We start from the raw sequence: 17,313 nt of genomic DNA on the forward strand, positions 1-17,313 counted from the left end.
CTAACAGGGCAGAGGTTAGGATAACGATGTGCAAAACTATGTATTTTCATAATTGACTGTCTGAAGGGTCAATGACAAAAACAAAGAGTGTTCATGATAAAGAAAAATGTTTGTGCCAAGTTCCGTAAAATGTGCTTTGTATTCATATTGGCTTCATATTGTTTTGAAGTTTTTTTTTTATACCTTTTTTAAGAACTATCAATTCAAATTTCCCTTTAAAATGTAATGTGGTGAAAAACCACCATGTAAAAAAAAAAAAAAAAAAAGAGGTGATCATTATTTTCAGAATGTAAACAAACACATTTTTTTAAACATTCTTCTTCTATGTAAAATTAAGTATTATTTACAAATAGGGGAATGCACAGATACCATTTTTTTTCATGACCTATCCATTTGATACCCAAATTCTGAGTATCGGCCGATACTGATAACAATCCAATAACAGTGCTGTTTTCTTGATCATTGTTCAATATCTTTTGGTTGAACTGATCACTGTTTTACAATCTATTAAATACACGCTCCTTCATTATAAAGGAAAAACAACAAATTAATATAATTAAAGTGAAATCACTGAACCTAAACATAGGAGCCTGATAAAAATGTTCCTTTACATGAAACTGTCAGATGGACTTTTTTGCATCTGAAGTCTTCATAATTATATAATCATAATCTACTACAAAAAATATATATTATAAACTAGCTTGGTGGAGAATAATTACTATTTGTATTCTTATAAAATACATAATTGAAAAAAATGTTGAACATATAAATATAAAATTAAGGTTTCAATACATAAGATTTAAATGTATTGCACTCAACTTTTTATTGGGGCAACAAGATATTATGTCACCCCACATGCCATTTTACAACCTGATCTAACCTTGTCATAAAAAATAAATAAAATGATCTGATATTTTAAGTGATGTATTGACCTTGACACAGTCATGAGGGTCGTATACAATATAGACTAGAATATTAATATCCTCCTGATTAATATTAAAAAAGCGTATATGCAGCCTTATTTGTTTGATTTTTTTAAAGAAAAAATAATAAATAGTCAGACTATCAAATACTATCAAGTTTTTTTTAACATTATTATAATATTATAATATCTGGATTATTGCATCACCCTGGCATTTTTGTTGACCCCAAAAAGTTTTTTTCAAAAACTGGATGGACTAACATTTTTTTAAAAATGTACATTATCCTATTTAGTGTACAGTAGTCACCCTCCTTTATAGCATTCTTTTTTTATTTGAAAAACTTGTAGTCACTAATCCTGTAAAGGTTTGTGGCCCACTAGTTGAATAGTTGACCATCCTGACACACCCTATAAAGAGTGTGTGTGGTCCCAGTGTGAGTGTTTGTGGTTTGCTGCGGTGTGATACAAAATGGTGGTGTATGATGTTGCTTGATTAATGCCCACAAATCATCTACTTATCTGCTCTGCTCAACATGCAAGACCACAACTATAAACACCAACACAAGATAACAAACTCACCCATTTCCTCTACTGCTGCCGTGTTGTTTATTTAAGAGTGTGTGAATGTGTACTGATGTGTGCCTTGACTGTGTGTCAGTCATTATTGCTATAACCCTTTTCCTATTGCTGCCGGTTTGCACAGCAGTTGCTGCTTCCTTTCAGAATCCCTAGTTTCCTGTTGAGTTTCCTTTTGGCTTCTGAATTGGGCTCATAGAGAGACAGGAATGGGGCACACAGCCGAGCAAGTATTAAATCATGCGAGAGGGCGCAGGGAAGGCATGCTAGACGAGGGAGTGGAAGAGGAGAGAGGGAGGGTAAAGAAGCCATGCAGGCAGCGGATCTGGGTTCAGGCCAGCTGCTCTAGTCCCACGGGAGTCTTCAATCAGCACACACACACACACACACCGCCTGCTGCTGCCCACTTACTGGACTGCTGACACCGCCAACCTCTAGCACGCGCTCACTTATTGATCCTTACAGAATCACACGAAAAAGGAGCACAGGTTACTGTCATCTTTTCTTCTTTCTTTAACCATGTGACATGGAAATTGTCCAGTCAGCAGTCCACAGACAGCTGTGACCCTCAAACGCCTCACCCAGGATGTTTTGATCCATCAGTGGTCACAATGCTGAACACTGCCAAAAAATATGATCAAGAAGTCATTCAATTATTGTATAGTTTAACTTATCATTAAATAAAAAATGTAAGGTAGCAACTTAACTTAAAAACGAAAGTTTTTTTATTTGATTTAGTTGATTCTTTTTTACAGTGAATGAGACTTAAAAAAAAAAAAAAATATTCCAATTAAAGGGTTAGTTCACCCAAAAATGAAAATTCTGTCATTAATTACTCACCCTCATGTCGTTCGACACCCGTAAGACCTCCGTTCTTCTTCGGAACACAAATTGAGATATTTTAGTTGAAATCTGATGGCTCTGAAAGGCCTCCATTGACACAATGGCACGGTTCACTCTCAAGACCCTTAAAAGGTACTAAAGACGTCGTTACAAAGTCCATCTCACTACAGCGGTTCTACAATAACTTTATGAATCGGCGAGAATAGTTTTTGTGCACAAAAAAACCCTAAATAACGACTTATATAGTGATGACGATTTCAAAACACGGCCTCATGAAGCTTCGAAGCGTTATGAATCAGTGAGCCGAATGATGATTCGGATCGCGTGTCAAACCGCCAAACTGCTGAAATTTGGCGATTCAAACCGTTGAATCGACTCACTGATTCATAACGCTTCGAAGCTTCATGAGGCCGTGTTTTGAAATCGTCATCACTATATAAGTCGTTATTTAGGGTTTTTTTGCGCACAAAAACTATTCTCGCCGATTCATAAAGTTATTGTAGAACCGCTGTAGTGAGATGGACTTTGTAACGACGTCTTTAGTACCTTTTAAGGGTCTTGAGAGTGAACCGTGCATTGTGCCAATGGAGGCCTTTCAGAGCCATCAGATTTCAACTAAAATATCTTAATTTGTCTTCCGAAGATGAACGGAGGTCTTACGGGTGTCGAACGACATGAGGGTAAGTAATTAATGACAGAATTTTCATTTTTGGGTTAACTAACCCTTTAAGTTGTCAATTTCTGTTGAATTTGAATTGGTTTCAGACAGGATGCTAAATATTAATTCTAACTTGAATATAAGTAAATTAAAATGGAATTAAATTCTTTATTCAAGTGCTGTAAGTGTAGGTTTTAATGCATTTAATTTTTAATACATTTTCATTTATTATTATTTTATACAAGTTTTTTTTAATACATGTATCATATGAGGTAATTGCAGAACAACACAATGCTATTTCCTGAATGTTGTAGTTTTTTAAGTTTGATGAGTGAAATTTACTTTTCTAAAGTTTGGGATTGTTCATTTTTTCTTAATGTTTTAAAGAAGTCTCTTATGTTCACCAAGGCTGCATTTATTTGATCAAAAAAAGTAAATCAAAAAGTTGTCAAATATTATTACAATTTAAAAGGACTGTTTTCTATTTGAATATGTTATAAATTGTAATTTATTCCTGTGATGGCAAAGCTAAATTTTCAGCATCATTACTCCAGTCTTCAGTGTCACATGATCCTTCAGAAATCAATCTAATTTGATGATTAATATGATAACATTTATTATCAATGCTGAAAACAGTTTTTCCTGCTGTGAAACATGTTTCAGGATTCTTTGTTGAATAGAAAGTTCAAAAGCAAAGCATTTGAAATAGAAATTTTTGTAACATTGTAAAATTCTTTACTGTCGCATTTGATCGATTGAATGCATCCTTTCGGAATAAAAGTATTAATTCATTTAAAAAAACGAAACAAAAACATAATATTTCTGACCCCAAACGTTGGAACGATAGGAAAAAACGTATTCTTATTGTTATGAGAAGAATGTTATATTCATGATGAAATAATTTTGGGGACATTCATTGTGCTAAATAAGAAATAGAGAAAATATTATTAATAATTATTATTGTATTGTTCCAATAATTTCTTTAAATAATAAATAAAAACGTAAATTCCTCTTCCTATCTTTACAGTTCAAATTGAACATCCTGCTCTTCAGTTCAAATTCATACACCTCTTTCCATACCTGTTATGTGCTCCACACCTTTCTGCAGTAACTGCTCTGTTTATCCTCAGCCGGACGACCTGCAAACACATGCAGACACAGAGCAGGCCTATCATCAGCCATCAGCGTCGCACTCAACTCCATTTATCAAATTCCTCTGCTTCTGATCAGCACTTTGCCATAGCATGTGCCGTGACCTTGGCTTTTTATAGTCTATCTCTCTCTCTTTGGATGATAATTAGAGTGATGACAGGCTGGCTGTTTCTCACCTCCATTTTATATACACACACACACACTCAATCTGCTTTTAAACAAGCTACCCGCTACTGTCTCTTCAGGACAAACATCAACTTCCTTTTCCTCCAAATTTGCAGGCAGGATTGTGTTTCATGTACAGTAGGTGTGGGACCTGTGGCTCTATTTCTGTCTCTCCTAACATCCTTAACTTTAAGCCTGTTGCACAGCAGAATTCTGGCAGACACTGTTTGCTTTCCGTCAGACAGACAGCCGCGTGCAGACATACACAAACCGTTTGGCTCATCCGTCTGATAATCAGGCCTGTGAGATGCTACACCGTTTTTCAAGCCTGAACATTTCTCATTTGCTTTCGCTTCAAGGCATATGCAGGTACAGCATGCGTTTCTCACGGTCTGTCTAAATTAAGACACACTCAATCACACACCATTGCATGACATTTAAGTGAGCTCACCAACACCTATGGCAAAAGAGTCTTAGCCTTGACGTGAACCTTATTTGTATTATTTTTAAGGGTTTAATTAAATGTATGCGCTGTGTGTTTCAGAGAGAAGCACAGCAATGTGTTCATTTTGTCGCAATTTGATTTTGCCATCAAATATTATATATATGCAGGGCTTGACATTAACTATAAAATTGTGTTAAATCATAAATCCAGAAAATGATATCACACAAAGAATTTTCAGAAAAAATTATTTGTCGTTCATCAATATTTATCATCAATTCCTATTATTGTAAGAAATGCAATACATTAAAGCTTTAAGAATTACTTTTTGATTTTTAAAATTATTAAAATTTATTTGAACAGAATTGTAAATTAAAACGGAAAACAATTAAACAATTTCAGAAAGGGGCCCTATAAATAAATTTTTTTGTTAAACTTCTAATAAATTGTTGTTAAATTGCATGTTTCATGATTTCTATTAATTACACAAAGCTTCTTGATAACTAAAACTTAATTTAACCATTAAAGCAGAGTTCAGAAAAATATAAATGGAATTTTAAAATTGAAATTTCATAGGGCCCTACATACTAAGAGGGATGCTTACATGTTGAACAGCTTCATTTATTATTGTTTTTAACTATGTTAACTTTTGTTGTCATGACGCGGCTCGCTTCCAGTGTAGACTCGGTGTCAGACAGCAATTGTGCTTCTGTTACACTATGTTGATATTTCCCTGTATTGGTGTGGAGCTGCCATTGTTCTCTGTTGGATACGTGCTTGCATGAACGGATTGTTATTCTTGTTATGGATAGAGGCTACAGTAACACTCTTGTTCTTATTCATTCTTATTTACTGGACCACAAAAGATCATATTTTCCATTTTAACGGTCTCCTCTTATCGTCTCCCTCAAGGCTTATTCCATAGGGTGTTTTTTTTTCTCCTTCTGAATGTCAAATGAAATATGGATGAACAGGGCTCAGAGGGGCCCCAGAGCAAAGTTTGTGTGTGTGTTCATGAAAATAAGTGGAAAAAGAGGGTTAACAACAACACTATGACCGTACACGCATTGTTTAAGAGTCAAATCGCTTCTCATTTGCATAAAGTTGAAATTTCTGAACTTTTGTCGCGTGTTTCGCTTCGCTTGACCCGCCCACATTCTGTCACCGACGGTCACTGTCGCTCGTGTCGCCGGAAGTCGCCAGCGCTCCATTGAAATTAATGGGATCGTGACGCTTTGTCGCTGCGTGTCGCTGGCAGTATGAACCGGGCTTAAGAAAGGTTCACTGAAAGGTTCTTTGGGGAACCTAAAATGATTCTTCAATGGCATCACTGGGAAAACATAGACATAGATGCCTCATTAGCAGCTATTTCTATGGGTCGTTTTATGTATCCCGTCAATGCTGGTCCGTGAACAATCGAGAGTTGACTGTGCGCCTGCGACAGTAGTATACGCATGTATAATTATCTATATCTGCAATAGACTTCCGCAGATGATTTTACTAACACAGTACAACAAGACAAAGGTGTTAGTTAACAAGGCTTTAAAAAGTAGTGGTCGACTGATAGTGGATTTTACCGATAACCATGATTAGGTTGGACCACACTAGCCAATAAATTAACAATTCAAACATTACATTTCAATAATGTCTTTTATATCAATGTAATATGTGTATGATCATTTTTGCACATTCACATTAACATTTGCACATTCTTGCCATATTCTCTCGTTCTGATCATTTTGAAGATCATTCTGAAGATTAAAACTGGGGAAGAAAATCATGGAAGTGAACAAGAATGATTAATTCACAAAATAAAAATTGGTTTAAAAAACACTGCTTGCAAATTATTCACTAATATTGGGCAATTGCTACAAATTACCTCAGACATTCACCACAGCAGGTTTGTGCAATTAAGTTTACACAGGTTTAACACACACAGGGGTGGGAATATTTTAGAATCCCACCATTCAATTCAAATTGGCTCTTGGCTCTTGTGGTCACAATTTGATTAAAAATCGGTTCTCGAATTTCGATTCAATTATGCAAATCGTTTTTCCCTCACACCTCATACACACACACACACACACACACACACACACACACACACACACACACACACACACACACACACACACACACACACACACACACACACACACACACACACACACACACACACACACACACACACACACACACACACACACACACACACACACACACACACACACACACACACACACACACACACTCAAAACAATGCAAAAGCTATGGGGAAATGAAAGATTAATGAACATGTTTTATTGGACACATCTAGAAGGAACACATGTAGATGAAGGTGGGAAAATCTGAGTTGTTCAACCACTTGAACTCCTTCCTTTAGGCTCAGAGTGTCTGTTCTCTGTTAGACTGTTTCCCCGGCAGGTTGAAACAAGACAGCGACACCTCCCACACTCCTTCTCATCCGGATCTATCCCTCGCTCCATTCCGCCTTTCATTCAGCCTCCTCCGTGCCTCTGAGCATCTTTCCACGATCTCTTTCAACAACCTTCCGAGATCTCACACATTAATCATTCCCGTCACACCATCAGACTCACCACGCAAACACTCAACCCGACATTCCCTCGCAAGACAGACACATGTGAAGGTTATTTGTGTTGCCCTTCTGAGGCGTACAGTGGTTATGAACATCCACAATCTTTTACCGCCAGTCGAGCATGACATTACCAAGTTGTCAGTCATAAAACCACAACGGCCTGTTCATTTATGGTATAGTTTTTCACTGGCATTCAGCCGTCCGCAGATGAATCAAACAAGGTTATATCATAAACCGACAAGGTTATGTGTCTACAGAAAACTCAGCAGATTCACATGGCACATAATTCTACAAATCCTCCGCTCCTTGCATTTATTACATATTTTAGCCATTTTAATATTTTAATTTGATTATGCTGTCAGCTACTAATACTAGTATAGTACTCTTGGTTCCCCTTGAGACATTTTACCATGTTTTAAACCAAACTTCTGAAGGGTTAAGAGCAGAAAATGCAAAAAAAGGTTGCTAATTGCTCATTTTCTGTGCTGATTCCACACCTTACCTCTCAAAATTGATTTAAACAGTAAAGTCAGTGGTGGAAATGACCAAGATTCATTGGGGGGGACCCTAGTTTGGAACATTTTTTGTATTTTAGATGTTTATAGATGCAGAAATCCTATACTATATTTATGTATGAAAACTTGTGGATTAAAGATTATTCTACATTTTGAAGTGGAACTCTTGTCTACCCTTGAAATTCACTCACCTGGACTCAGTCCATTAATACGTGTCCATGAATAAGTCCATGAATAATTAATACGCATTTAGAAATGTTTTAATAATACAAAGTATATTAATAATGAATAATAAAATGAACAATAATTAATTTATCAAGTCATACACTACCGAAACATTTGGTGTTGGTAAGATTTTTTAAGTCTTTTATGCTCACCAAAGCTGTATTTATTTGATCAAAAATACAGTAAAATCTGTAATATTGTGAAATATTATTCGTTTTTAAAATAGCGGTTTTCTATTTGAATATATTTTTAAATGAAATGTATTGCTGTGATGCAAAGCTGAATTTTCAGCATCATTTCTCCAGTCTTCAGGGTCACATGGTCCTTCAGAAATCATGCTTATATGCTGATTTGATGCTCAAGAAACATTTATTATCGGTTTATGATTATTAATGATTATTAAATGTTAAAAACAGTTGTCGCTTAATATTTTTGTAGAAACCGTGATACTTTTTTCCCCCAGAATTCTTTGACGAATAGAAAGTTTAAAAGAAAATACATTTATTTTAAATGGAATTAAAAAAATGCATACAAGTGTCTAGGGATATGTAGAATTGCATATATTTGCAGTTTGAAATCTGCAGTGCTCTGTGGGTGGAGGTTTCGTGTGGGCCTGTTTATGAAGCTGTTTGCGTGCCTAAGCATTTTTCTTTTTGTGGAGTCATCCTTATTGCCATGGTAACATTATGGAAACTATAGCTACATATGTTGAGAATTGAGTATTTATTTTCTGTGGAAATTCTGATAAATTTATCGCATGACTCATGATCTCGTAGACAATCCAATAGAAATGCGTTTAAATGTGTAGCTTTTTTGATCGCTTTTACAATTGCTAGTCTGATGACGCACAGTGTTTGGGTCATTTCTTTGATATTGGTGGGTTACCGCTCTAAACTGTTTAAGCGTGTCACATTTTTGCGTGTTTGTGACATGCCATAGCGAATGGCTTCAGTTCAGCCTTCAGTCTATAGACTGAGGAAGCTTGTTCTCCTTAATATGCAGTAAATGTTTGGCTGACTTCAGCCATGTGATGTTTTTAAATCTTATTTTCATGTACGCAAGGGAAAGAAAGCTTAACGTCCTGCTTTGCATCTGGCCTGTCCCATAGTGACATGTGGTGGGTGGTGTCTGGTGTCTGTATTCGTGTCCTAAACAATCCTCTCGAATGACCCGACAGTGACCTCTCTGAAACTTAAGCCGCAGCCCATTTCCTCAAACACACGCAGCTGCTGTCATTTTTAATCCTCTTTACCGTATGTACAGCACCACCTAGTGAATTTCTCATTGATGCACAGTTTGTCTGTCAGGTTTGTCACATACAAAGTGTTTCTTTAACTATGACCACTTTTACCCTCTAAATGTCTAGTTCAATTTGTCCACAGACAACATCCTACAATGGAAAATCAATTTTATGGTCAAATTGATATTTTAAACATTTCACAAATAAAACAACACTTCTGTGTCTTGCTGTATGGCTAATTTCATTACTAGAATTGGTAACACTTTTTTTTTTTAAGGTGACGTATTTACACATTACTACATGTACTTATTTCATGTAATAACAGTAAATTATGCATAATTACAAGTAAATAAACCAAACCGCAGCTCTTATAGTAAGTATGGACATGTAGTTAACTGTACTTACTCAAATATATACTGAGTAATATTAATGTAACTACTTCACCCTACTAACCCTAGAATTTTATGTATCCTAAATATATAGCCTACTCAATTAAAGAAATAGTTAATCCAAAACTGAAAATGTATGTCGTTCCAAACCAGTATGACTTTCTTACTGCTATTTTTTTCAATATAGTTTATTTTGCATTTCAGAAGAAAGAAAGCCAGTTTTGGAACAAAACATGGTTGCATTGTAACATTTCAAATTTTAGTTTTATAAGTAATCTAGGTTTTATTTTATTTTGTTTCAGCTTTATTTCAATTAAAATGTTTTTAATAGTTTAACAATTTGTAACCAAGTTTACTAACTTTTTGGGGAAAGTGCTGTGCTGGTTGTTGTGAAAATGATGTCACAAATGGATATAATAGTTTTTGCACAATAAACATTGAGTTGCTTTTGGTTTATTGAATTATTTGTTTATAGAGCAGTGCAGTTTTAAATGTTTAATTATTAATATTCTTAAAAAAATTATACTGGGGGATGAGGGTACATTTGTACTTGAAGTGCACTTGAAAAGTAGCAAAAAATAAACAAAGCCATGGTAAAAAGTAAAATAAAAAAATGTGATCTTCAAATGTAAAAAGTTAAAATTTTAAGCAGTATTTGCAGCTTACAACATCAATTTTAAGTTGAAACTTTAAAAAGTTAGGGGATAAAACATATATGTTCGGCTTAGTAATGTGTCTATTTTCTCTCCCCGTCTACCCCCCCCCCCCCCTCTCTCTCTCCCCTTTATCCTTCTTACACCAGGTTTTGTTCAGCAGAGGATTTGGAGTGAATACAGCCGATTCAGTGCAGGGGAGGACACAGCAGAGCAGTCACGATGTGCATTTGACAAATACCCGGTAATTGAATCTGTGTGTGTTTGTGTTTTTCATGTAGAACACTATATAAACTGGTGTTTTGCAGCCTTTTGGCTAATGAAAGCATTTGTGCTGCTGTTGTTTGCTGTGTTTGTGTGTGACGGGTGAATTAGAGCTGTGATTAGGATAAGTCTGCTGTTTGGCAGTGCCATAAAGTCGAACAAACTCTCGCAACACCTGTTACTACATAACCCTAAATCACAAACATGCACATGCTAATGGCTCCATAGCACCTGTTCGCTCACAGAGCAAAACACACATACACACACACTCTGTCATTGTTGGTCCCACTACTGTCTGAACACCTGCTTTTTGTTTCACGTGTAACCAAATGTTGACTGTGGTGTTTTGATAGTGAGGCCAACAGTTGTAGTGTTTATCAGCGTCACCAAGTGAGCACGTTGCTCTTTGGAAGCGGTGTCCGGTTACATCGCTTCACAAGAACTTTAGATTAAGAACACGCACGACCAATGTGTGTGTGTTTCAGAGATGAGGGTCTCTTGAGCAGTCATTCATTTTAAATCATTCTACAGTGTGACAAATAAATCAACAGCACTTTTTATATTTGGGGATTAGAACATAAATTGATTTTGATTAAAAAAGAAGCAAAATTCAGGCTTACAGTTAAAGAAAAATATCGATTTTAAAGTGCCCCTATTATGCTATTTTAAAGGGTCCTAATTTTTTTCTCCTAGGCTACAAAAGGTTTACATGCATCAAAGGTCAAAAGTACTTTAATTTTCTCATAATATACATTGCACATCACCACCTATTTCAAAGATTCTCAAACGACTCGTCTAAAGAGTCAGTTGTAGAGTCAGACTGCAGTTCAAATAAAACGGAAAGCTGTATGCCATGTAAAAAACCCATAGACTGTAAAAAAAATATGGACGTAGTGTCCGTGACGTCACCCATAGGATTCTGATGAGCCGTTCTGAAGCGCAAAGTAGGGACGAGATGCCCGTTGCCATCTTGGCAGCGCTTCATCGCACATCACTCCCGGATAACAGAAAATGGGCAAAAAGGCGGGACGTGGGCGGAGCTTAAGTGACGCGATGACTAACAGACAGCAGTTAAGTGGCTATCCACCTGTAACTCGAAGTGGCCACGCCCTTAATTATGCATCCCTAGTGGCCAGTCGATGAATTGCAGTTTAAGGTACTTCCGTATTGGCTTCAAGAGAAACTGCCGGAGGTTGCCGCTTGAAAAACCCCCACTATAATAGTCCAAATATTTATGCTGCCTAGTGTTGTGGTCAAGACCACCTAATCCAAGACCAAGTCGAGACAACGAACAATGTGTGTTGAAATCGAGACGAGACCATGTCTAAGAGAGGCTTAGACCAAGACCAAGACCAGACCTGCACTCCTTAAATTTATAAAAATCCACATTACCACTTGAGAAATGGCTTCTCAATAAATATAATTCGAATAAGACACGATATAGATATTAATTACATTAACAACTATATTTTTGCACTGCAGCGGTGGTACAGAGGATGCATCTGAATTAGTAAATTACAAATGCATAATGTTGAGAATAATGGTTTAAAAAAAATAATAATAATAATAAGCAATATCATGTTTGCAATCGTGCTAAAAATTGTGAAAACAGCTCCCTTGCTCTTGTGATATTATTGCATAATTATACCACGCTATAAAAATCCAGATCTCATACAAGTACTTTTTTGCAACAATATCTTGAATTTTGTAAGCATTTGCGTTCATTTTGGTGACATTTTTGACACAATCGCTCATTCATTTCTCAACCGGCACAATAAAAAAATCAAATTAGAAATAAGTTATTGATTATATCTGAAGCAGTACATTTTAAATCCAATCACATTAATGATGTTAATAAATAAATAAGACAAGAATGCACTGGCAATTTAGTAATATCCCAGCTGTTGTGGTCTGGACCGTTATCCCGTACCACTGCCTGTGTCTCGTGTTTTTTGAAGCAAAAAACAAATTCTGTGTGAATGGCCCCTACGGCAGTCCAAGCCAGTGCCAGAGCAGTTCAAACAAGAGACCACAGAAAAATGTGTTGAATTAGTTTGCCAAGACATTCGACCATATGACCGACATTTTCCGTGTCTGGAAATGGGTTCAATCAGCTAGCCCAACATTTGGTTAACACACCAGCCAAAATAGGAAAATTCGATGTTAGTGAGATAATACCACACCCAACAACAGTTTTAAGACATTTTGAAATGAGGGCTCAGAATTTACCTATAAATGTTGACAAAATCATTGCCATACAGCAGACAGAAACCTATCGCAAAACAGTCTTTTTGACGGCAACTATTAATTACTTTGTCCAGTCTGAGCTACATTCAAGAGTGCTTTTTGCTGACTCTCAAAGACGGATAAAACCATTCAAAGGCACCTGCAGCAGAATCTCAGAGAATTTGGAATTTATGCAACAAAAACAGGCTGAAAGATGTTTTGGTCACAGATCGTGGAGCCAACATGCTCAGATCCTTATGAGGATACACAAGACTAAATTGCTCAGCACACATACTAAACGTGACCTTGTCCAGTGTGTTTGCTCCTGCCATGATGGAAACGTCAACATTGCTGATGTTAAAAAGTTCCTGTACATTCACTACAGCAGGGCAAGCTGAAAACGTCACTGAAACAATCCGTTGAGATATGGTGGACCTCCAATATTGATCTGTTGAATTCTATATTGGAACAGTACGAAGACATTTCATCTGTGTAGGCTGAGAGCAATAACTATGAAAGGACGCATCAGCACCAACACACTGAAGTCGGTCGTATCATTCCTTAAACTCTTCACAGAGGCAACTGACGACTTGGAAACCGTCAACACCGCTCTACGTGCCTCACTGGTTCTTCCGTGGTCCATGAGATTTATTGAGCACTGGACGTCAGGCAAAAAGGACACTTTGCTCTCTGTAATCACAACAGTTTGTGTGACACAGCTGAAGGAATTACTTGCAACAAACATCTGTTCACATGCTTTATCGAATAAGCAACCTTTCTGACACCAAATCTGTGAGGTTTGAAAATGATGGATGAAAGAGGGCGACAGGGGGTGATACAGGGAGTTGATCGCAGATTTAAAGTTTGATACACATGGTGAGGATGTTGAGCCGACACCTGCCAAAATGCCTTCTTTTCTCCGTGAATTTGCAGTATGAGATAACGATACCGGAAATTAATGTGGATCATAATCATTAGATATTCACCTTCAGGAGAATAGGACCCTGAAACTTGAAGTGAACAAAACGTTATGCAATGGTGGCATTCACACAGTTACCAGTTCCCTGCCCTGAGCAACCTGGCAAGATGTTCTTTGCATTCCTGACCTGCACCTTCAGAGAGAGCATTCAGCCTTTGTTGTCAGATTGTGGAGGAGAGATGTTTAAACATCATCACTGCTCTTCCCACAGGAGGTTGTGCAAGTAAAATCGCTGCAATACTCTGGATCACAGAAAATTTCAGTCTAACACAAGTAAGACTATCCGCATAGTTTGCTCCGGTTAACATTTAGTATTCCTGGGTTTCATCGCATGAGTTTTGAGTTTGCAGGTTGCAGTATTGAACTGAATGTAGACAATAACTGGACCTGCCATTGGGTTGTTTTGGCTACACGCAAAAACTTCTATACCCTAATTCATTAATAATAGCCGCTTTTCCACTGTCGGGACAATCGTTCTTGTTGCTTAACCGCTCCATTCCGTACGGATATGGTTTCATTTTCCACTGTGGGGCTGATAACAGAGCTCTTTGGAATATTATACGAATGCGTCAGTCATTGCCTTGGTAACTCAAGAGACGGTATAAGATGTTAATAGCAACTGCGTTATGGAGGATGATCATATATTTCTTTTAATTTTATTATTAACGGGTTTTTACTTCACTCAAATAGTGAATACAGAGAAACTGACAGCCAGGCAAAAGACAAGTGACCAATCCTGAGTGCCGACATCACTACATGCATTCGACCAGTACAGTTTTCCAGAATTCCGGGCAGAGAACGGTTTGTAAACGGTTTGCTTTTCTTAGAAGGGTTTGGTCCGATGGTGGAAAAACCGACCAATGTCCCTTATGAACCAGTTCTTTTATTGAATGACCAAAAAGACGCAAACCCACAAATTGTCCAGTGTAGTGAATTACTCACTGAATCCAGTCATGTTTTTTGGGTTCAACAGGGTTCCCACGGGTCATAGAATTTCTGGAATGTTATGGAACTTTAAAAGGTCTATTCCAGACATTGAAAGTCATGGAAGTTTATTTTATTTTGTCCAAGTCATGGAATATCAGGGTTTTTTACGGTGGCCGAGAAGTACAAACCAAAATCACAATTACGAAAAAAAAAAAAATTCAAAAACAAAATAAATTATAAACGCAATGGAAAGTCTCAAAGCAAATTAACAAGTTAGAAAACACAACGACAAGTCGGACAAAACAGAAAAGGTAGGTATATGTGGCAAATGGAATACTGACCGCTGATTAGACGAGACATCTGTCAATCAAGTCATGCAGAACGTAGCTATGGCTACAGCAGGCTGCGGCAGGAGAAAGTTGATGTAAAGTTGATGATAATAAACTTTTTGTTATTTTGTTTTCGGAATTGTGATTTGTTTTGCACTTCTTGGCCACCGTAGCTAAATGCAATAGAAGATACATTTTCCATGTTAATCATTATTTGTCCTAACCACCCGCGACACGGCAAATTATTCTATTTCTGAAATTTTTATATTTCTGGGATTTTGCAGCTGATAGTTCAGCCCATACAGAGGGAACAAGGACATAAATGCACAATAACAAGTATTTATTGCTGACAGTTTGAACGTCCTTGAATTTCTTTTCAAAATCTGAGGTAAATTGTCCATTGTTGCTCTCATAGTAGCTATTAAAGTAATGCAAGATGATATTCATGCTCAAAGCATTTTAATATTATGCAAAGCTCAAACAAGTGTATTCCATGACAAATTTTGTATCAGTCACTGTAGTATGTATTTTGAATAATGTTTAATGGTTTGATTTTGTTTAGTTTAATTTTGTTTGGTTTTTGTGTTTAGCTGCGAACAGACCCCGCCCACACGCTGTTATGATTAGCTGTGATTTATGATTGATTTTGTCATCTTGGAGCTTTGTCATGTCTGATTAGGACACGGTAAGCTAAAAAAAAAGAAAGAAAAAAAGGACACGATAAGCCGCCTTTTCCCTGCACACGACATTAGGATAAGACTGTTGCATTTTGCCCCCCTAGTGGCAGTTGCACATAATTTTCTAATTGGTTGTGCATAGCCGTTACCTTCGTATATGAATAAATTAATATAAACTATTAGATAAACTACCAACACTTTTCCAAGACTTAAATAATGAATAATTATTAGATAATTATTTCAGACTTAAATAATCATAACCATTTTACAGAAATAGCCTAGTGTTTAAAGAACAACATTTTAATGAAAACATATCAGTTATTCAAACCTCACGTTCATAGCTTTGATCTTAATACATCACCTCCAGTCGGTTGGTGGTGGCATACATTCTAGTGGTCTAGTCGTTCTTGTTCAAATATTTTAACGTATCTATCCACGTCTCCAGAAGGATGCCTCAGCCATGGAGCAATCTGCTGATGACCTTGTATTAAAGGCAGGAAGTGTAGGCAATCTTACAATCATTGTTCAGTCAAACAGTCTAAGACGGTCTGCAAAAACTAAATGTGAAGAAATAAATAGACTGAATGAGGAACTTGATGACAAACAGTTTTTAACCCCTGAAAGCATAAAAACCATAAATGAATGTCTGTAGAAATAGTAAAGAAAAATTTAAAATTCAAAGTTCATTTAACGAGTAAAAGCAAAAAAAAAGTAGTGTATGTGTGTTTAACTTAATTTTGTACCAAAAACGTCTGAACAAGTAAATAAAGCTTGCAGATGGATGGATTTAAAATACTGTATGTGGCTGGTTTTTGTCTGCTCTGTGCTCAGCACAACAGCGGCCTGTTTTTTCGTTCATTATAGGTCATGGAAATTCATCTTTTTAGTCAGTGAAAGTCAGGGAATTTGACATTTGGCTTAGAGTGGGAACCTTGTATTAAGTTGTTCATTAAACCATTATATTTTTGTTTTTAATATACTGTACTAGTTCTTTTAAATTTTATATTCATCAGATGAAACAAATATATCGTGTTTTTGAATGGGTGTAAATAGTATTTTAATTAAATTAAAATAATGAATACAATTAATGCATATATTAATATGAAATTAATATAATGCATAATTCATATTAAAGTCAGTATACTAAAAGCAATTAACTGTTTTATAATGTTTTGTTGTATGTAATTCGAACCAATTCTGCTGAAAACCCAGAATCCTGTTGAAAACACTGCCAAGGAGAAAATAGAGATTTCTTCCAAAAAGACCATTTAAGAAGAAAAACTGTGTTTTCCAGAAGAACATTACTGCCTGTCCCAAGTGTTACAAAAACAACTGTTGGATGAATGTGCTGCTGATGAATGAGACAATGGAACTTTCTGGCATAAATGAAAACATTATGTTTGGTGATTATGAAAAACTGTATTTCAACTGAATCTGATCCAAGCACTGAAGTTGGGAGTATTATAGGTTTATGGAGGATCTGAGCAGCTTGCAGACATTTAGAATGCAATATATTATACTTATACCTGCAGTTT

The 17,313-nt window shown here is 36.3% G+C and overlaps 1 protein-coding gene across 2 annotated transcripts in view; it reads left to right on the forward strand.

The window, feature by feature from the left end:
- The window catches only part of ralgps2 (Ral GEF with PH domain and SH3 binding motif 2), a 160,034-nt gene that overhangs the window by 32,528 nt on the left and 110,193 nt on the right, over positions 1 to 17,313 (forward strand). For both annotated transcript variants that reach the window (XM_079831193.1, XM_079831194.1), the window contains exon 2: positions 10,526 to 10,620. The gene's annotated coding sequence lies outside the window, so the exon portion shown is untranslated. The remainder of the gene's footprint in view (positions 1 to 10,525; positions 10,621 to 17,313) is intronic.

Source organism: Gobio gobio (assembly GCF_949357685.1).
Source record: "Gobio gobio genome assembly, chromosome: 12".
Lineage (NCBI taxonomy): Eukaryota > Metazoa > Chordata > Actinopteri > Cypriniformes > Gobionidae > Gobio > Gobio gobio.